Source organism: Heloderma suspectum, chromosome W (assembly GCF_057233095.1).
Source record: "Heloderma suspectum isolate Gila_16-S chromosome W, 16-S_ref, whole genome shotgun sequence".
Taxonomy (NCBI): Eukaryota; Metazoa; Chordata; class Lepidosauria; order Squamata; family Helodermatidae; genus Heloderma; species Heloderma suspectum.
In genome coordinates, this window is record NC_139475.1 from 976,647 (window position 1) to 999,229 (window position 22,583).

Consider the following 22,583-nt stretch of genomic DNA (forward strand, 5'->3'; position numbering starts at 1 on the left):
CCAAACGGAGGAGCAGCCGCCCACAAGACAGGGCAAAGAGCAGGCACCCTGCAAAGCAAAGAGGGACTCGAGCAAGTGAGCTCAGCTACATGCTCCAGGGGAGAACCAAACAAATCCACCTCGGAGGGTACTGCCAGTTTGACCCGGGGACTGGGCGGGAGGAGTTCCTTTCAGATTTCAAATCCGGCAGTATGCCCACATGAGCTACGCATGCTAAAACCCTGAAACTCCCTGGGGAAGCTGCGAAGAGGATGTTCTGTGCCATGCACCCCTCTTTCCTAAAAGCCACACACCTTCCAACAGTACCTTTCCCCTTCCAAAGCTGCTTATTCCAGAGGTGCAGCGCCTATTGGCCCACGCAGTGTGCCCAATACCGGAACTCACTCGCTGCCAGGCCCCACTAGGTTGCCACGGGACTGGCGGAGTGGTTTGCATTGCGGCCAGCTGGGGGAAGGGAGGACCCATCACGCAGAGAATTCGGCTCCTTGAAACTGGCCTCTTGATGATAGATAGAGCTCTGCATTGACTCGGCCCCCGCTGCATTTCCTAGGCGATAAGGCTCACACCTTGATGCTCACAGAAAGGAGCACGGCTTGAGACCGCGGCCACCACCATCCCTCACTGCAGAAGGTTCCAGTCCATGGGTTGTTGTGTCCTGCTTTTATTTATGGAAGACTGTTGCCGACATATTTAAAACACGGGGGGGAGGGCGGTGAAAGATATATTTGGGAATCATCGCATAGGAAAATTACCTAGTGCCTGTGTGCTCCTGATCAGTCCCACAGAGTTTCCCTGCCCAGCCTGTGGCCCCATCCAATTCCCTCCCCAAGTCCTGCCCCTGCCAGTTGGTGTCTAGCGGCTGTCAGTGTTTCTGGACCAACAACAGTGCCGTATCCCGGTTCTCTTGTCCTGGTCCATACAGGGACTCTGACCAGATGTGGCTAAGCCCTGAGAGTGTCATCATAACCAAGGGCAGCTGCCTGTGAGACGCCCATCCGGGGTCTGTGCTTCTGGACGTTCGGCTCTTCGGTGCCTTTCCCACCACAGAAAACGAACTTGGGAGCAGAAAGAGAAAGCAACTTTGGAGGAGGGATCCAGGTAGACTCCAGGACGACTCCAGGCACGACGTGCTGCTGGCAGCAGTGTGAATGCTGGCTGGGCAGTTCCACGAAGGGCCAGGGCTTTCCCAAGTGCAGCTGTCCGCAGCTTGACCACTCAGCAGACCAGTGAACCTGCCGGATTGGAGGCCCCTGTGAACACAAACGCTCAGCTCCTCCTTCCCCCTGCATGCCGGACCAGAGACAGGGCGACTCGATTTTGCATGCCGTGAGACTGAGGGCCAGGCCCATGTCCTTCTGTGGAAGCGGGGGGGCTCTTGCTCTCTGACCCATCCACAGTTGCCATAGATGGAATGGCCTGCAAGAAAATGGAGGCGGTGATGTGCAAAGGGACAAACATGAGCCGTGCGGCACCGTGCAATGCACACCACATCCAAGGTGGGATACTGGGGCAGAAGGCATGTGTCCTGTGCAATGTGAGCTGTGGGATTGGGGAAATCCCTTTCCTGAAACCGGTGTTGGCCTTGGGGGGGACGTTCAGCCCCTACGGGGTCACTGTAACCTTGTATATGTTGGGCATTATATGTTAATCTATCCCCCCCCCCCGAATTCTAGTCACTCACTCAGTACCCTTGAGAAGACATGGGAGAGAAATCTGTCTAACGAACCATAAAGAACCCTCAATTGTGTTCAGGAAAAATCATACCTTTTTAACCATTATTTTATAAAGGCACTTTTAAAATCCACCCCCCCCCCCGCTGCCCCATTTCTGGTCTGAGGTTTAGAACGGAAAACATTGAAATTGATGCTGTCTCACTCTCAGTTCTCCGATTCTTCACCTATTCTCAGTCTGGGAACCCCCCAGTTAAAGACAGGGGCAGCGTCCAGGCCAAGAACTGGAAGCAATCCATAATTCTGGTCCTTTGAAAAGCATCTTGCTTCTTAGGCTTGTGCAATTTCAAAATGTTGCAGTTCCAGACCAGAGAGGCACCTGCCCCCAAATGAATACCGCATCCTCTGTTCCCACCAGGGCTGTTGCTAGGCACATGAAAGATTTGGGACCCAAGCCCGTACGGCACAAATCTGTATACAATTTGCAACCAAGCAGTTCGAAAGCAAGAAATTGCAAGTAGATAAATAGGCACCGCCTCGGCGGGAAAGGTAACAGCGTTCCGTGCGCCTCGGTGTTCAGTCATGCCGGCCACATGACCACGGAAGCGTCTTCGGACAGCACTGGCTCTTCGGCTTAGAAACGGGGATGAGCGCCGCACCCTAGAGTCGGGCACGACTGGTTGGGGACACCTTTACCTTTTATGCAAATGTAGGATTGATTTAAATTTCACAGAAGGCAAAGCCGGTCCATTCATTTCTCATCCAAATCATCTCAAATAAAACAAATTCTGCAATTAATTTGCGCCCTGTCCCAGATCGTCCCAAACCAATGGGAACAGTTTTCTCTAAGCTTAACTGTCATGCAGGGAGGCATTTTGTTTTGTGCGGGGGAAGGGGGTGTTGCAGCATGTGGGAAGGGGGGAGTTGACCCTTCCCTCCTCAGCTGCAGTCCCCCTTGAAAACTGCACCCCCTCCATAGAATCATAGAATAGTAGGGTTGGAAGGGGCCTACAAGGCCATCGAGTCCAACCCCTGCTCAATGCAGGAATCCAAGTCAGAGCAGCCCTGACAGAGGGCTGTCCAGCCTCGTCTTGAAGGCCTCCAGTGTGGGAGAGCCCACCGCCTCCCTGGCTAATTGGTTCCATTGGCGTATTGCTCTGACACTCAGGAAGTTTTTCCTGATGTTCAGCCGGAATCTGGCTTCCTGTAACTTGAGCCCATTATTCTGTGTCCTGCACTCTGGGATGACAGAGAAGAGATCCTGGCCTTCCTTTCTGTGACAACCTTTCAAGGACTTGAAGAGCGCTATCCTATCTCCCCTCAGTCTTCTCTTCTCAAGGCTAAACATGCCCAGTTCTTTCAGTCTCTCTCATAGGGCTTTGTTTCCAGTCCCCTGATCATCTTTGTTGCCCTCCTCTGAACCCTCTCCAGCTTGTCTGCATCCTTCTTAAAGTGTGGTGCCCAGAACTGGACACAGTACTCCAGATGAGGCCTAACCAGTGCTGAGTAGAGGGGAACTAGTACTTCCCGGGATTTGGAAGCGATGCTTCTGTGAATGCAGCCCAAAATAGCATTTGCCTTTTTTGCAGGCACATCACATTGTTGGCTCATATTCAGCTTGTGATCGACAACAATTCCAAGATCCTTCTCGCTTGTAGTGTGGTTGAGCCACGTATCCCCCAAATTATCCATGGCAATTAAGCTGTGTGTGCGGGGGGGACTTCCATTGGCATCAATGGAACTTGGAGCCCTGGGAGATAGATTCAGGGCCGGAGCTCTATAGGTCCTGTCCTAGCAATGCCTCCAGTCCCCATTCCCTTGACCTGTAATGAAAACAAAGACCAGAGAAGGAGGGTTTTAAAAATGTTGGCACCTACTCTTCTCTTAAAAGTAAATATGTGAGGATCAACTGGCACAGATGTCTGAAGCAGGGACGTGTGAATCAGCAAAATTCGAGCTCTCCATAGTACTCTGAATTCTACCTCGAAATGCATTCTGACTGGAGTCCATGTCAGATTGAGAGCGTTGTGTTTTTCTTTCCTCATGAAAATCCATGCATATTTCCCTAAATCTACACATCAATTGTGTGCATTTTTGAAATAGGCACATTCTTCTCCTATGGATTAAGACACATTTGTTTTTGCTGTTGAACGCATTTTGTGGGGTCAGCAAATCGCACTGCAAGCTTGGAAATGCATCCAAGTCCCTGTTAGGTCCAGAAGGTGCAAAATGAGTAAATCCTGATCAGGCACAAATTGAAACAAATTTCTCATAATTCCCAGTCCAAAGCCGTTGTTATCTTATGCTAGAACCTGAGCTGCTAAATGGCTTTAGCGGCTCAAACCCCTAAATCTTTCAAAGGACGCTTCACATGGGGAGAATTTGGACAGAATCCAACAGACCTTTCCCACACGTACGCCCTGTTTAATGTTCACCAGAGAGGCACCAGAAGCTGTTACTGGCTTTACACAACTCCCATGGTGCTTCCACCCACTCTCCTGCGAATCATGGCCTTTTATCTGAACGGGGTTTGGGGGGAGGGGTTAAACAAAGTAACAGCAGCCTTGTGACAGGGAACCCTGCAACTCGGGTTGTGCAAAGTAACAGCAGCCTTGTGACAGGGAACCCTGCAACTCGGGTTGTGCAAAGTAACAGCAGCCTTGTGACAGGGAACCCTGCAACTCGGGTTGTGCAAAGCTTATTGCTCTTGCTGTCAAAGCCAAAGCGCTTCTGACTGTTTTGCAAAGCTCCCATTCACTTGCAAAGACACCCCCTTGGCAAGCGCAGTTTAATTGCCTGCCCTATAACTTTCGTTTAAGAAGCCACACAAATAAACTGTCACCATCTACAGTAGTGGACATGTCCACATGCTAAAATCTTTTTCTTGAACGGAAGGACAGCAGTTAGAAGGATTCCTGGATTCGAGATATCTTTGGAATCCTTCAGATGTTTTGGAATACAGCCCCAGGAAAGCCAGTGTAGTGTAGTGGTTAGAGTGTAGTGGTTAGAGTGTTGGACTGGGACTCTGGAAATCAGGGTTCTAGTCCTCCCTCATCCATGAAGCTCACTGGGCGACTTTGGACCAGTCATTAGAACATAAGAAGAGCCATGCTGGATCAGACCAGATCAGACCTACCGCACAGGGTTGTTGTAAGGATAAGATGGAGAGGAGGAACCATGTGAACTCCTTGCTAGAGGGGAAAAGGCAGGATATCAAGGTAACAAATACATAGACTCCCATAAACCCACAAACTACACATCCCATCAGCCCCAACCTGTCATTCAGGTTGGGGCTGATAGGTTTCGTAGTTCAAAACATCTAGCAGGCACCAGTTTTCCTACCTGGCCCTTTAATAGTAATATATACCAATTTTAGGAAACAAACAGGCTTTGAATATTGCTAAGCTTCATGATAAAAGCAGCAAGAATGTTTTATGTCAAGTACAAAGGTGAGAGTATTTAAGAGTAGGCAAACACAGCCAAACTAGCAGAGGGCAGACAGTCATCTGGCAGGAATGCTGTAGCTTTATCCTGCATTGAGCAGGGGGTGAACTAGATGATCTCTGAGGACTCTTCCAGCTCTATGATTCCATGTCTTTTTTTAAGAACCCAAGGAAGTGATCGAAAGGGCAATTTGTGCACTGAGAAACAATGAGTTGTTGAATGTATCAAAGCACATAATCAGCGAATACCCACCTTGAATTGAACTTGCTATAGTATCGTATGCTGTGTTATGTATGTTTGTAGAATTCTCTGTGTAAATAATATTATGGTGACTGAAAAAGGAGAGGGGAAAGAGGCAGGAATTGCAATAGGTTTATTACAGCCAGATATGGTGGAAAATTTGGAGAGTAGAGGGAGGAACATCAGGTTTCAATGTCTGTGGAGGTATCTCTTGGTTGTCTAGCTCCATCCATGTGTAACTTTCCCTACTTTAGCTCTGAACGGAGGGATGGGTGAACGTGTGATGTCTGAGTTTGCTGAGGGCCTCCGAATTCTTCCTCAAGGCTTGTTTTGCTTCATTTGCTTTCCTGAATGTGAGCATCTTTTTTTCCCCCAATTGGGAAAAATGTGCCTTTTCCAATCGGGCTAAGATTTGTATTTTTACAAAGAGTACCATTTTTCCCAATTGAAAAAATACACATTTTAAATGCAATTTTCCCCAGCCAAAAATGTGCATTGTCCTCATAGGCTAAAGCGTGAAAATGAGAAGGGGGGATTTGCACAAATGCACACATGAGCACGTGCACACTTGCACAAACTTGCAAACGCAAATTTGGGAAATTGCAAAAATTTCCCCAAAATTGCCTTCTCGCTCATGTTCAGGGTTGCAAATGGGACATGTTCGCATGATTTGTGAACTGAATGGAATTCTCATACATCCGTATGTGCAAGCAGAAAATAATACCTACCCAGCACCTCTGTTGGGCTGGTGCCTTTGGCTCAAACCCATGGTCATTTTGGGAAGGAGAGGTCTGGCTGATCAATAAGACGCACGATACGATTGTCCCAGGCTGAAGGGGCTAAAACAAAATGTGTATATCCGGCATATTTTGCATTGCTGTTTCCAGCCATGTGATGAAAGCCAGAAGAACACTACCGTTCAGATGACCCAGAAGCCAGATTCACAGACTTCTGTGGGGCCCAGAGGCGGACAGAGTCTCAGGTGCAAATATAATCTGATGCAGGAGACGAACAATGGAAGAGGGCTATTTTTTATTTTTATTGTCACATTTGTATCCCATCTTTTTCCCTCTTGCAAGGGGCCCAAGGTGGCTCACGTGGTCCACCTCCTCTCCCTGTTATGCTCACAACAGCCCTGTCAAGTAGGTGAGGCCGAGAGCCAGGGACTAGCCCAAAGTCACCCAGTGCGTTTCGTGGCTGAGTGGGGACTTGGACCTGGGTCGCCCCATTCCCGGTCCAGTGCTCTCAACTGCTACGCTGGCTCCCTCACGCGCGATTTTCTTCAGTACTCCCCCCCCCCCAGCACACACACCTGAAGTGCCAAGAGAAGGATGCAGATGCTGGGTCTGAAGTCCACCACACCCTTTTCTCTTAATCCAAATCTGGCTTTGTGCCAAAATAGGCTTCAGGAAATATTAAACATTCTCCATTCATATCTTTGTCTATAAAAATGGCTATTGCAAACAGTCCCGGAACAATGAACGACTGCACCGGATATGCCTCCTCAATATCCGGAACAACCCATTTTGCTCCCAAACGTTCCGGGGAGATGATCAGATCCAAAAAGCTGAATACGTTGCTTAGATTTTAGGGAAAGAGGCTTGTCCGGCTCTCTGCTGTGCCAGAGGGAAGCTTTCTGGCTACAGGTAAGCGTGACTCTTCTGGAGTTGTAGGTGCTGCTTTGATGGAGGAGACTTGTACGTGTCACAGCCCTCCAGGATTCACCAGACCAGGTCAGCCTCGTTCTCTTGCTGAAGACACCCAGACAGGAGGCAGGAGGCAGTTGGGTCTGACCACGGGGGTCAAGGGGGTACTGCCTGGGCCTCCAGTGGAGAGGGCAGCACAGCACAGCTGTGGGAGAGGGGAGCCTCAGCAGCAACCTCTGGGCCTCAGCACAATGCTGCTGCAAAGCTCTGGGAAGGAGCAGGAAGCAGAGGGTGAAGGGAAGAGTCAGAGGAGACATGCTGGTGGGAAGGGCTCACGAGAGGGTGGACAGGCACACTTTGCTGAGACAGGTGCTGAAGGAGGCCTCACGTGCCGCCGCCACCCAGGACTTCCTCGGCTGGGAGACCTGGAAATCCCCAGTTGGCAGCCACTGGAAGTCCTCAGGCATGTCCAGGCTTAGCATGTCCAGGCTTTCTCCGAGGCACCTGGAGAGCCCTGCCCACTGCTTGGCCCGGACAGCTGCTTCCCTAGGAAAGGACAACCACCAGCGAAGGAAAACTGTGAAGGGTTGCCCGCCCCCGAAAGGCCAGTCCCGCAAAAGAAGAGCCTTGGTCATTTTTGTAATTTGAAGCCGGGAACGGGGCGGGGGGAGGCGTAATTCCTCACCCTGAGCTGTAAACCTGTATGCTGGCTTGTTCTCAGTTCTCACGAGAGGCAAAAACTTACAAATCAAGGCTGCCTACACTTACTGGCGGACTCTTGTAATTATGGAGGCTCCGGAAGACGGTGGGTTTAAAGTGCCCCTTCTGGGGGACCCGCACACAGGGCAGCATTCAAACCCTGTAATTTCCCCTCGAACTGATGGGTTTTTTCAGTGATACTTCCTTGCATGTCTTAAAATACTGCACATTCTGTATATTCTCTATTTTTCTAAACAAAAAATAGCCAGTCCTAGCCTAACTACACATGCTAAGCCTTCTTCTGTTTATTGTGTGTCCAATGCTAATTTGATCAGTGGGTTTCCTGCACCCTCCTGGCTAGTGCACCTGTGTGGCTAAGGCGAAACTGAGGTGGGATTGCAAAAGCATGCAGAAAGAGTCTTGGGACGTCTCTTCCACCAAGGCCAATGGGCAGGCACTGGGTCCATCTGATCAGGCAAATCTCCGACATCAAAATGGCCAGGAGGCACCGTTGCCCACCAAGATCAGATCAAATATGCAATCTCCGATCGGGGCAAGCGGGGCTTGCCTCATGTCATGTGAATCTGGCCATCATGGGTCAAACGACCCACACGTAACCCGATGACTAGTTGAGGGTTAAGTGTGGATTGTTTAACCCTCAATTAACCCACAACACACCGCAGCCCCCGATTGCCCTGATCGGAAGTCACATATTCAAAATGGCGGTCGCATGCACCCTGCACACACTGAGGCTGATCATGCGTTATTTAACCCAGGATAAGCTGCCGTACTGTGCAAACTGGCCAAATCTGGAGAGGACTACTTTGGCAAAAGCTGTTCTATAGTATTGTCAAAGGACTCCGATAGGAAGAAATATGGGTTTTTGCAGTTGAAACGGCACTAAGTGCCCAACCCATTCATGCAAGCTGGGCTGGACAATTTGAAATAATCCTCTCCCATGTCCAGGCTACACAAGTCTGGGATCCTTTGGGCAGGTGGACCCAAAGAACTGAGGAAGGGGAAGCGAGAAGGGGGGGGGGACCGAGGAAAACACAAAGGAGAGAAGACCTACACCATTAGGGATCATAGAATCATAGAATAGTAGGGTTGGAAGGGGCCTACAAGGCCATCGAGTCCAACCCCTTGCTCAATGCAGGAATCCAAGTCAGAGCATCCCTGACTTGCTCCATTTTTCTTCACCTCAGCATTTCCCACTTCTGCCTCCTCTTGCTGTTGCTCTTCAAGCTTCTGGTCTTCCCTTTGCTGCTGTAGTTCCCCCATTCTGTCCAAGAACTCTTCGTGTTCTCTCATTCCCCGGAGGGTCGACAGTTGCCGCTCCAGTCCACTTACTTTTTCTTCCAGCAGCGTGATCAACTTGCGCTTGTTGCAGGTGTAGGCCATGTTGTTCTCAGGCAAGAAAACAAACACGGCACACGCCTTGCAGGTCACCACCACTGGGGAGTCGTGTCCTTCCATAGCCTCTTTTCCCTTTTTGTGTCTAGCTTTGTGATTGTTCTAGACTGGCCTGTGCCTGCTCCTCTACTCAGTAGAGTTTAAAAGCAGAGCCCCACTGGTGTGAAAGTGTGTGTTACAGGACAAATAAATGGAAAAAAGTTAGTGAAAAAATAAAATAAAATAAAAAATGAATACATGACATCATGACCGTCCTGCAGCCATCCCAGAGCTTATTGCAGAAAAACCGGATTCCCTGAGACTGTTCCAATTCTTTTCCTTAAGTCAGGTTCTCTACAGAATAGTCGTGTGCCCCAGACCCCGCATTGACTTCGGGTATGCTGGCCTTGCCCAGGGGTGTGCCTTTCACCGTGACCCCAGCCAAGGGGTGTTTCCTGTGCCTGTGCTTCCAAACCGATTAGTGCCTACTCAGAAGTGACTCGCATTGTGTTCAATGAGGCTTGTCCCCTGAATGCGCACACCAGCATTTACAGAGATCCCCCTCAATTGAAGTAGCACATTTCAAAGCACTACTTCCCTAAAGGCTGTAAAGCACTTTCTCAAAGCTGCGATTCTCCATTGTTTGGTTTATTTCTTTCAGAAGTAACTAATCCACGCCTTCGCTCCTGCGCAGCATGAGATTAGAAAGGGGGCTGGTTTTGCATGCCTTGGTTTTCCCTCCCTGTTGTTCCCAGCACAAACATATGTGTGTCTGCTCAGAAGTAACTCCCATTGTTGTCAATGAGGCTTGTTCCTGAAATGCGCACTCCCGAAGTTACTAGATTCCCATGACTTGAAATAAGGCATTTAGAGACCCTTAATGTCAAAGCTTCGACTGATTGCAGCAGGGCAGCGAGAACACTGCATTCCTATAATGATTGTTTATTGAAGGAAGTAAGTAATATGGGGGGAGATAAGATTGTTCACAGATTTGGCAGCTTCAAGCCAGGGGGAACACTATGTTCCTGTGATGATTGTTGGCTTAAGGAAGTACTTAATTGGGGCGGGGGGGGGGGAGAGAAGGAAAGTGATTTTTGTCAAGACACTGGAGGAAACCTCCCAGGATTTTATCAAAAGAGAAAGCGGGGGAGAGCCTAGATGGCGGGGGGAGCCCCTCTTATTGGTTGAGCGGCCCCTGCCAGTCAGATGACGTTTACCCCCAACCCCCCAACCCCACCCGGAAGTATGTTCTGTGAAGTGACTTATGCTGGAGTGGTCCACTGGCTCCTGGAGCCCCGCGTGGACAAATGTGCACCAAAGCCACTCCCTTGAAAAAATCCGGGTAATCTTCCCTTTGCTTCTCCTTCTGCTGTCGTGGAGAACCCCCCCCCCCCGGACTTGGGCGCACAGTGTGTTCTGGACGGGTCACGCTCCCCTTGCAAGATCAGGTTTTTAACTGCGGGGTGGGGTGGGGGTCCTTGATTTTGCATTGCACTTAGAGGCTCGGTTTGCAGTGATGGCTAGGAAGGCCTTTTCTCATTTCAGCCTGTCTCCTGCCCGCTCCTGAGGAAGTCAGGCCCCAGCATGGCCATTCAGGGAGTAGCGCCATAGCTGCCTGGTTTGCTCCTACTTTGCCCCAGGTTCGTTCCAGGGCATCTCCAGGCAGGGCAGCCAGTCAGTCTGGGCAGGCCCCTACTGCGTGGACCAAGGGTCTGGCTTGGTATAAGGCAGCTCTCTATGCTCCTGTTTAAACCAGCCCTTTATTCAGAACCGTGAGGACTGGGATCTCACGTTACGTTTCGGGGAACGGCTGCTCCTCCTGCTCGGCTGCCCGATGAAGGCACCTCACCCTGCCTCACGGATGGGCTGGCCCTGCCTCAGTGCTAGCACACGTACGCCGCATGCAAAAGGTCCCAGCTTCAGTCCCCAAAAGGCTGCAAGGTGGTGGACGGAAAGCAACCTTAAAAAAAAAAAAGACTCAGCTGGAGACAGTGTTGAGAATGGCCCGAAGAGGAAATGCATCACCAAAAAGAGAAGACGAAAGAGGACACGGATTCGCAGATTTATTCATTTATTTATTAGATTTCTATACCACCTGATAGCCGAAGCTCCCCGGGCAGCTCACAACAATTAAAGCCATAACATTCAAGATGATGTAAAAGTACAGTATCAAATTAAAACCTAAATAGAAGCTAGCAGCAGTGTAAACATCTAAAATATAGTACCAGATTTAAAACAGGATCTGAAGGACTAAAACGCTTGGGAAAATAACATGGTCTTCACCTGGTGCTGGAAAGAGCACAACATAGGTGCCAGGTGGGCCTCTCTGGGAACTCGTTCCACCGCTGGGGTGCCACAGCAGAAAAGGCCCTCTTCTTGGGAGCCACCTGCCTCACTTCCTTTTGCGGGGCTCGTGGAGAAGGACCACTGAAGACGTGCTTTGGGTCCGGACAGGTGCACGTGGGAGGAGACAATCCTCCAGGTAACCTGGCCCCAAGCCGTTTAGGGCTTTGCATGTTAATACCAGCACTTGGAATGGGGCCCGGAAATGGAAAAGTACAAATGGATGCACATTTGGGAAGAATTGCTATAATAGAAAGGCAAGACATCTCACCATAGCAGAGAAGACTGTGACGCGTGGAGCTGTGCCCCTGCCTGCTCAGTTTGTTATTTGGGTGCTAACAACTGCGGTGCTGTCACTTCTAAGGGGTCTTCAGCCAGAATGGGACACGATGGCCCTTCAAACAGAGGGCTGTCCTTTGTAAAAGGGGGCACACAGCCACCCTACTTGCTCTGTGCCAAACGTTGACATTAGGCTGCTGCTGCTGCCCCATCCCATCTTCAGAATTCCTTCGGCTCGGGCCAGCCCAGCTTTTGCTGAGCCCTTGCTAAAGGTTTTATTGTAGAAGGTTTTTTAAAAAACCAGCGCTATATCACCTCTGGCCGAAGAGCGTAACTAGGGAGCAATAAAAGAGGAGGTTCCACTTCTGCTTTCTCACACTCTGACATCTTCTTGTGCTCCCATTAACCTGCAAAGAAGTAGAACAGGATCATGCTATGCTGACAACTCCCTTCTCTTTGGGGGGCACGGAACAGGCGGCACAAGGAAAACTTTTCTTTCAGAGTTGGCATCCTGGTAGTTCCCGGATCTGATGCTGTGCGTATGCTAAAATGGGATGTGCCAAGGCCCTGTTGCAATGCGTTTGTCTGTGCATCTTCCCCCTCACCCTGCCCCCGACCCATCCCTCTCTCCAAATAAAGTTGGTTGGAGTTCAGGATATCTCTTGTGTGAAGCTTGAATATAAGACCCTCCTGCATGAGTGCTGTCAAATTCCCAGGATTTTTGGCTTCTCTATGTAAGCTCCTAAATGCCATGGAATATCTGCCTGTCTGCCTGTCTTTCATTCTTTTGTTCATTTTCTTTCTTTCTTTCTTTCATGTATCATATGTCTATCTGCATCCTGCATCTCACATTCCCATCTGCATCTCTCTATCTCTCTATCTACCACAATTAAAGTCTGATCCGTTTTCCCAGGCCAGATTGACTCTATGGGGAAATCCCGATTTAAAAATGGGAAAGAAAATGTTTTTGTGGCAGACCTGGACAGATAATGTTTACCTTGGATCAATTATTGAGTGTTGATTTTATTTATTTATTTATTTATTTATTTATTGCATTTATACCCCGCCTTTCTCCCTCTCGCAAGGAACTCAAGGCGGCTTACATTATCCTCCTCCTCACCGTTGTATCCTCACAACAACAACCCTGTGAGGTAGGTTGGGCTGAGAGTCTGTGACTGGCCCAAAGTCACCCAGCGAGCTTCCATGGCCAAGTGGGGACTAGAACCTGATGATGAGTTTTGCCATTTTCGGCTTCACAAGATAACTTTGATTTGCCTGCAGCACCTGCAATTGCAACATTGATTAGAATCTAGGTTCGGTCCTTGGAAACACTTACCTATTGGAAACCTATTGGAAACACTTATTGAAGCTGACCAGGTACACTGACCCACAATCCATGTTTATAAATGCTTATTATCAGTGAATAAATATGATACACAGGGTCTACAGCAGGGATGGAACAGGGAACTGGATTGTCCCATTGTGCCTAATCAATGGATCACTGCTTTAGCGTCTGTATCTGAAGTTTTTATGGATCTTAGGCTGCATCTTTTTCAGCAAAAACTCTTGTTTGGGGTCTATTGGATGCCACAACACCTCTTTAATAAAGGTGTGTCTAGCTCGGCTAATTGTTGGAGGTATAATGAAAATTCTGTAGCACATGATAAAGGAATCCATCTGGAAGCACCTTGAAAACAATTGCCTTTCAAACGGGGACCAAGCTGTCAAGGGCTCCTTGGAGGGCTCTCTCAGTCTAGTCCAGTAGCCAAGTCCAAAGGCAGACAAAGGGATTCTTTTCAAAGCTTTATTCTTCTTTTACAACTTAACTCTACAGGTAGCAACTAGATCTGAGCAGCAGCATTCCTATGCCCTAAGTTGGAACAGTTGGTCCCCGTTTGAAAGGCAATTACTGGCAGAACCCCTGAATATAAGGACTAGGGAGAATCCCTCCCCTTTTCCCTTGGATCTTTTGGGCGCAACCGTTCTTTGAGCGCCAACCGGGCGCTACGCCTCCCTTCCGCACTCTCCGTTTGGCGCCGCTCTCTGCGCCTGCGCCGCGCATCCAACCATTCTGCTATCGGTGCTGGGTCACTCCCTGGACTGCTTTCTAATCTAGGAATGTTGGTGGGAGGAATCTCTGTCAGCTGCGGGCCCTGGGAAAAAGGGGCGCGCTCCTCTCCCAGGAGCGACTGCTCTTCCTCCGAATCAGAACTGCTCTGGGATTCTATGGGCTCAGTGTCCACCCTGACAGAATTGTTGTCGATCACAACAATGAGCGAACAATGTGATGTGGCTGCAAAAAAGGCAAATGCTATTTTGGGCTGCATTCATAGAAGCATAGCTTCCAAATCCCGGGAAGTGCTAGTTCCCCTCTACTCAGCACTGGTTAGGCCTCATCTGGAGTACTGTGTCCAGTTCTGGGCACCACACTTTAAGAAAGATGCAGACAAACTGGAGAGGGTTCAGAGGAGGGCAACAAAGATGATCAGGGGACTGGAAACAAAGCCCTGTGAGGAGAGACTGAAAGAACTGGGCATGTTTAGCCTTGAGAAGAAAAGACTGAGGGGAGACAGGATAGCACTCTTCAAGTGTGGTTGCCACAAGAGGAAGGCCAGGCTCTCTTCTCGATCCTCCCAGCGTACAGGACACGGAATCATGGGCTCAAGCTACAGGAAGCCAGATTCCGGCTGAACATCAGGAAAAACTTCCTGACTGTTAGAGCAATACGACAGTGGAACCAATTACCTGGGGAGGCGGTGGGCTCTCCCACACTGGAGGCCTTCAAGACGAGGCTGGACAGCCACCTGTCAGGGATGCTTTGACTTGGATTCCTGCATTGAGCAGGGGGCTGGACTCGATGGCCTTGTAGGCCCCTTCCAACCCTTCTATTCTATTCTATTCTATTCTATTCTATTCTATTCTGTAATGAGTTAACGCTTCTCTTATTCTTATGTTTTGGAAATACCCAATGGCTGCCTCCTTTTGGGAGGAAGCTATCATACAGATAAACTTTGTACTGGAAAGCTCACGACCTGCCAGCACTACACCACTGCTCTGCCTACAGCAGCAGTGGGGAACCTCAGCCCACGGGCCAAATCCAGCCCTACAGGCTTCCAGGCTGGCCTGCCAGCTCTCCCGCCAGGGCCCACCCCTCTTCTCAACCAACCCCCTCCTCTCGGGGCCCTCTAGCTTTCCACACCCCCTGCTGCTGCTGGCAATCTTCCCCAACGCTTCCGCGTTCCTCGCCAGGGATCGGCAGCCCCGGAAGCGTTAGATCTCAACTGGCCGCTCTCACCAGCAGATTCTGCAAGTGCTCCCCTCACCTCTGCTGCCTTTCTCCCCTCTCCCCAGGCGAAGACGTCCTGCTCAGCCACATCTGAGCTAAAAACTGCCAATGGTAAGGGCATGTGACAGCTTGTCCATCTGTTTTTAACGTCACTAAATTATTCCCGCGTGCCTGCTTCTTTGGGGAAGGCGCTTGTAAGCCTGAGAATGGTACTGAAATGAGGGAGGCTTGTTTGGGGCATTCCTTGGGCAGGTCTCCGAAGTGTGGTTGTTTGTGTGTGTTGTGGGGAGAGAAAAGTGGATGGCTGTGTTAGCTGTGCCCTGCCCACTTTTGCGTATGGGGAGCCAGCATGTGTCCCCCTGAAGGTTAGCCGTGGGGGCACGTGGCCAGAAAAGGTTTTCCATCAATCAAGCCCAGCCTGGAGCTTTAAGAGAAGGTCCCAGAAGCAGCAGTCATAGTGAGGTTGGCCGGTTTGCACAAAACCTGTCCGCTCAAAACTGCTTGGGGGCAAGTGTGGGTAAAAATCAGGCTGAACTCCAGAATCATTGGAAAATAAATCACTTCTGGGAAGCACCATCTGGCTAGCATAGGAAACCACGTCCTAAAAGTGGTAGCACACAGTTCTTGCTGGAAAGCGCCAAACGGTGATCGGTTGCAATGATTACTGTTTGTTTGGTTTTCCAGTTGTGACTTAGGGTTGTATCCATGAGGACGGACTGATCAGCTGCTGAAAAGTAGCTCAGCATTGTAATATCTCTGCTTCTATGGCCCCCTCTCTTTTTTGTGGTAAATTAGCTTTTCAAACATTTAAACATTTAATAGGGTCATTTGCGGCTCGTTATTAAGAGCAAAATACTCTTTGCCTGAAGGGGAACACTTTCAAAGACTTCTATGGCAAAATTTGTGAATGTTCTTTGCTAAATCAGCATGAACAGCTGTTCATGCTGATTTAGCATGATGATGTTATTAGATAGTACCTAATAACAGGTACTATCATGATCTCCTCCCCTATTTACTTCCCCAGCCAAATAAGGTGAGGCAGGTGGCTAGGAGCCAGAGGGCCTTTTCAGTGGTGGCTCCCCACTTTTCGAACACCATCCCTAGAGAGGATTGCCTGGTGCCTACAGTCTTTTTGGCCCCAGGTGGAAAGCTTTCTCTTTTCCCAGGCTTTTATATTTTAAATAAATAAATAAATAATAGTCCTGAGGGCTCTGTGCGGCCTCCAGTACCAGAGGCAGTGAGCCTATGTACACCAGTAGTTGGGGAACATGGATGGGAGGGAGCTGTTGCGCTCATGCCCTGCTTGTGGTTGCCTGGTCAACAGCTGGCTGGCCTCTGTGTGAACAGAATGCTGGACTCGATGGACCCTTGGACTGACCCAGCAGGGCTCTTCCGATGTTCTTTTCCTGACTGACCTCCCTGCCATGCCTGGTGCAACGTACTTGGCTGAACACCAGGGCCAGGCACACCAGAGGGATGGGCTAACTGGAGATGATAAAGAATATATGCCCCCCAAATCTGGCAATATATATTTATCTGTGTAAGCTAAAACTATACATTAAAACAACAGAGGAGAAGACAATATTATAATGCTGTGATGTGCCTACAATACCAGAAATAACCAGAACCAAGTGCTTCGACACAAAGTCTCCATCAGCAGTCTAGTTCCTGAAAAATGGTCTAATATACACGCACATTTTGCAGGCCGCGTTCCTCATAATAACAAAGGACGTTGCAGAACCTCAGGGATATACTGGTGCACGGTGCCTGCAGACCTATATGGGTGGACAGAACACTTTCAGGGAAGAAGGAAGAAGGGACTTTCTGTGCGGTCACTGCAGCCTGCGTGTTAACTGTGATAGAGTAAAACTTTTGTCAACCCAATAGGGAATGCACAATATTCCTCCCGGGGTTTCTTTAATTGCCACACTAGAGGTGTGATATATGCCATCATAGGCCCTTGTAAGAAATACATGTGGGTCTGACAACAAGAGCCCTTAAAAGAAGGATCAGCGAACACAAAAACTGCATACAGAACTGGAGAATGTGACACAGTTTCCTGTCATATGAACACAGCCTCAGCTACTGAAAGTTCTTCTGTTTAGAGTAAGGTGAACAGGAAGGACGAAGCTGCGCCACCAATCTCTACAGCGTGGAGCATTTTTTTTAGACACTCAGTTTGAATGAAGAGATGGCCCGGATGGTTACGCATTACGAATAACCACTAACAACAGCGGTCTGTAGATATTTTTCATTTTTGGCCTTAAGGGGGCACTGAATGTTGAACCTGGCTGGCATTTTTTAAAAATATGATAGCAGTTCTTTTTGGATGGGTGCCCTTTAAGAAACTAACTATGGCTTCCCTATGCCTATGTTTTTGCAGTTTGAGCATTTAATAGGGGCTCCAAGTTTCCTCGGTTTGTGCGGAGAGTGTGGCAACCCCTGCCAAGATCCCTGCCTCTTGAGTGACCTCATAAGCGTCCGGACTAACCTTCTGACTGTGAGTATCCCGTTTTCTTATATGAGAAACTGCATTTTAATGTATTTAAAAATGGCCATACCTTTCTTTCTATGTATTTATTTTTAAGGACTACTGCATTTCCTTGCCTTCCTCAGCACTAGTTACCTATAGTGGTGCCTCTGCCCATTTTCAGTTCTTTTATCATTAAAATGTGCACATGTGGCATGCACATATATCTGCTCCGGTCTGGCAGTGTCCATAAACTGATGAGTTTTTCATACAACACATTTGTATATTTTGTTATTATTATTATTTTATTTCTTTTAGCCCAGGCCTTCCACAACAATTCACAGAAAATACAAACTATGATACGATAAACATTATGCAACATTAAATGGTACAACATTCTAATAATACATTGTCTAAAACATTTTAAGCATACGAAATTTAAAACCACTGAAATAGCTAAAAATATGATAATATATATTTAAGCAGCAGTTTTTTAAAGACTAAACTTTTTAAATACAAAATTGTTTTTATATTCACAGGTTTAGGCACCGCCATGCCCTTGTTGGTAATTATGAGGAACGTGGCCTGCAAAATGTGTCTGTGTATATAAGCTTTCTTGGTTTTTTGATATACCTTTTACAGACTAGACCATTTTTCATGCAGGAGAACATGTGTCGAAACACTTTTGTTTTTGATTTTACTTGGCACTGTTTTTTTCTAGCATTGTTAGGACATTTCAGCACAATAATATTGCCTTCTCCTCTGTTGTAATATATGTTTTTAGCTTGCACAGATAGAAATTATATTATCAGACTTTTTTTGGTATATGTCTTTATCATACCAGTTAGCCCATCCCACTTCTTGTATTACCACATTGTTCAGGGTCGGATGCATTTCCTGTTTGTCTGCTCTGCTGGGCAGGTGGGCAGGCTAGCTGCATGGAAGGACGTTGCACATTTCCTGCTGAACCTCCCCGTGCGCCACAGCCATCCTGAGTCTCCCCTGCGGGTTGCTTGGAGGATAGCAAAAAGGGACAGAGGTGACGGCCCCTGGACCTTGGGGCACTCACCCCCAGCAAGTTCCCCCTTGCGCCAACATTGCCATCTTTTTTGGCACCAGGTCAAAACTTTCCTCTACTCCCAGGCATTTGATGAGGCTTTTTAATGAGTCTTGGGATTTTTTTAATTGTTGATTGTTTAAAATGGTTCTGGTTTTGTGCATAGCTGGTTACGACGTTATAATGTTGCATTTTTAGGGTTTTGATCTTTGCAAACAGCCCAGGGAGCTTTGGCTATAGGGCAGTTCTAGAAATATAACGAATGAGTGATCCCAGGGGTGTCGTTGGCGTGGCAAGTGACACTGGCTGGAGGCCCCTCTTCTTCTGCAGGATGGTGAAAGGGGCTGGGGGGCTTGTCCTCTCCCTCACGGCCCACCCTTTGGCAGGAGCCCGGGTTCTTCTGCAGAGGAGTGAGCCCTTTAAATCTCATAAATGATTCGGCAGCCTGCTGTCCTGCTGTGAGATGGACGGTTCTGTGCTCTGAACAGGGCTGCCCTGGTAGAAGTCAGACAAGGTGAGTCTGGGTGTATGCCAGAGCCACCCTTCTGGATCGTACCAACAGCAGTCTCGTTCCCAGAAGTGCCCAGCCGCAAAACCCCCACAAGCATGAAGGCCAACACCCTGCTCTCTCCCTTGTCACCAGCATTTGGCTTTCACAGCTAGGCTGCCCCTCTGCCTGGGGTTTCCATTTTGCTCTCATGGCCAATAGCCGTCGATCGGCCTCTCCGCCCTTCCTGTGAAAACTAGGCCTGTTTTCTCAGAAGTAAGCCCCGCTCTCTTCAGCGGGGCCTTCCTCCCAGGTAAGCATGCTTTGGATTGCAACTGAAGAGGAAACAAAGAAGAGCCCTGCTGGATGAGACCAAGGTGAGTCCATTTGGCCCAGCATCCTGTTTCCAGCAGTGGGCGGCCACGAAGCCCCCGCAAGCATAAAGGCAATGGCCGCAGCTGCTGGGGTCTGTCCCCAAACACCTGATATGCTAAGGTAGACCTCCCCTGTGCTTCGAGGTGACATTTAACTCCCATGACTGATATAGAGGGAATTAAGAATGAACCCACCCACAATAAAAATGGTAAACTGTGTAAACTGAAGTCCAAATCAGTCCCATCAGTAGCCATGGATGTAGACAAAACACACTCCAGTAGTGGGTTAAGAACAGACTTTACTTGAGATATAACAGGCTTACATCTCAAAGTAATTTGGCTGAGGTCAGGACTTCAGGGTTGGCCCGAGTCCCTCCAACATAAATTACTAGACGAGAAACCAAAGAATCTGCACCCTAGAGTAATAAAGGAACTGGCAGAAGAACTCTCAGAACCGCTGTCTATTCTCTTTGAGAAATCATGGAGGACGGGGGAAGTGCCAGACGACTGGAGGAGGGCTAACGTTGTCCCTATCTTCAAAAAGGGTAAAAAGGAGGAACCTGGGAACTACAGACCACTCAGTCTGACATCAATCCCTGGGAAAATTCTGGAGCAGATGATAAAGCAATCCATCTGGAAGCACCTTGACAACAATGCCGTGATTACTCGAAGCCAACATGGATTTGTCAAAAACAAGTCCTGCCAGACAAATCTGATCTCATTTTTTGATCAAGTCACCTCCCTTGTAGACCGTGGGAATGCTGTAGACATCATATACCTCGACTTCAGCAAAGCTTTCGACAAAGTGCCCCATGATCTCCTGATGAGCAAACTAGCTCAAAGTGGGCTAGATGAAACAACGATCCGGTGGATCCACAGTTGGCTACAGAATCGGACTCAAAGAGGGATCAATGGGACCTTCTCCAACTGGGGAGAGGTGACGAGTGGGGTACCGCAGGGCTCAGTCCTGGGCCCAGTGCTCTTCAACATTGTTATTAATGACTTGGAGGAGGAGGTGCAGGGAATGCTGATCAAATTTGCAGATGACACAAAATTGGGTGGGATACAGAAACAAAATTCAAAGTGATCTTGATAGACTGGAGCGCTGGGCAGAAAACGACAGAATGACATTGAATAGGGATAAATGCCATGTTCTGCACGGAGGACAAAGAAACCAAATGCACAGTTACGAGATGGGGGATACGTGGCTCAACAACACTACAAGTGAGAAAGATCTTGGAATTGTTGTCGATCACAAGCTGAATATGAGCCAACAATGTGATGTGGCTGCAAAAAAGGCAAATGCTCTTTTGGGCTGCATTCATAGAAGCATCGCTTCCAAATCCCGGGAAGTACTAGTTCCCCTCTACTCTGCACTGATTAGGCCTCATCTGGAGTACTGTGTCCAGTTCTGGGCACCACACTTTCAGAAGGATGCAGACAACCTGGAGAGGGTTCAGAGGAGGGCAACAAAGATGATCAGGGGACTGGAAACAAAGCCCTGTGAGGAGAGACTGAAAGAACTGGGCATGTTTAGCCTTGAGAAGAGAAGACTGAGGGGAGATATGATAGCACTCTTCAAGTCCTTGAAAGGTTGTCACAGAGAAGAAGGCCAGGATCTCTTCTCGATCATCCCAGAGTGCAAGACACGGAATAATGGGCTCAAGTGACAGGAAGCCAGATTCCGGCTGAACATCAGGAAAACCTTCCTGACTGTAAGAGCAATACGACAATGGAACCCATGACCTGGGGAGGTGGGGGGCTCTCCCACACTGGAGGCCTTCAAGACGAGGCTGGACAGCCATCTGTCAGGGCTGCTCTGACTTGGATTCCTGCATTGAGCAGGGGTGGACTCGATGGCCTTGTAGGCCCCTTCCAACCCTACTATTCTATGATTCTATGAATCCAGAGGAAGTATCGAAACTGGATGAAAAGAGGTTGTATTCTGAGAAGCAGAAGTTGTCAGCTAATCATTCTAACGATTTTCTCCTCTCTCCTTGGATGAGAGACTGGGAAGACAGATACTCAGGTCCCTCGAGGATATGCTCTGAATATACATTCTGGCCTTATTTGTAAGAGGATGTGGTGTAGTGGCCGCCATTTGCGTGGCTGCCTTTACCGTGATAGGCTATGTAAATACTTACGTAGCCTATCACGGAAAGAGCAGCAGCGCAAACGGCATAGCGGCCGCCGTTTGCGTGCCTGCTCTTTGCCGTGATAGGCTATGTAAATCCTTGCGTAGCCTATCACAGCAGCCTGGCAGGACGCAAATGGCCGCTACAGCGGCTGCCATTTGCATCCGCAGCAGCCCGTCCGTGGCTGGAACACCAGCTGCAGACGGCCCTGGCCAGCGGCTCCGCGGAGCCACCGTGGAGCAGAGCCGGCCAGGGAGGATTCTAGGGGGAGGGACGGAGCACCCCCCCCCCGTGAATCACATCTGCAAAAAGGCAAGTGACTTTCGTACATCCCTACTGCTAGCTCAGCTAGAGCATAAGCGCCATGTGATGCATACCTTAGCCCCAGCTGCGTATGGGGTTTTTACTGTAGCCAATATTGCACATACAGAATTGTTTTTTTAACTATATGCACGCATGCGCAGTTGTTTCCTTTACAGATTGGCAAATAGCTAGGAAGGTTTATCTTATAAAGAATGAGGTTTTTTTGTGTGGGGCTAGTAGTTTCTCAGTTTTGTAAAAATATAGCCCCTCCCATGTCACAGAATCATATCATAGAATAGTAGGGTTGGAAGGAGCCTACAAGGCCATCTAGTCCAACCCCCTGCTCAATGCAGGAATCCCAGTCAGAGCATCCCCGACAGATGGCTGTCCGGCCTCATCTTGAATGCCTCCAATGTGGGAGAGAAACGCTGCTTGGCCTCCAAGAAAGGAAAGGTCTGACTTCAGGAAAATCTCTAGGCTTGGACCAGTATCCAGCAGTTAATGTGCTCATGGCTGATAGAAAGACTGAACAGACGAGGTTAGAGCAAAGGAATAATTATAACATTGATGACTGGACTGAAGCAGCATGATCACCCCCTTGTGAGAGAATATAATCCCACTCCTATCGTAGCTAATCCCGTGACAGATAGGGAGTGACTGCAAAGAAGGTTTTTAGAATCAAGTGAATTGGGTGAGCACGACCCCATATCAATAAGAAAACCAACAGTCATTGCTAGTACAACTAGACAAACATCTGT

The 22,583-nt window shown here is 48.7% G+C and overlaps 1 protein-coding gene across 2 annotated transcripts in view; it reads left to right on the top strand.

The window, feature by feature from the left end:
• The window catches only part of LOC146333904 (3-galactosyl-N-acetylglucosaminide 4-alpha-L-fucosyltransferase FUT3-like), a 38,874-nt gene that overhangs the window by 8,134 nt on the left and 8,157 nt on the right, over positions 1-22,583 (top strand). Inside the window, exons 1-3 of one of the 2 annotated variants that reach the window (XM_084825077.1) lie at positions 6,899-7,000; positions 15,065-15,110; positions 17,383-17,499. The gene's annotated coding sequence lies outside the window, so the exon portion shown is untranslated. Of the gene's footprint in view, positions 1-6,898; positions 7,001-15,064; positions 15,111-17,382; positions 17,500-22,583 lie in introns of those variants that run through there. The other variant, XM_084825076.1, reaches the window with a different exon arrangement.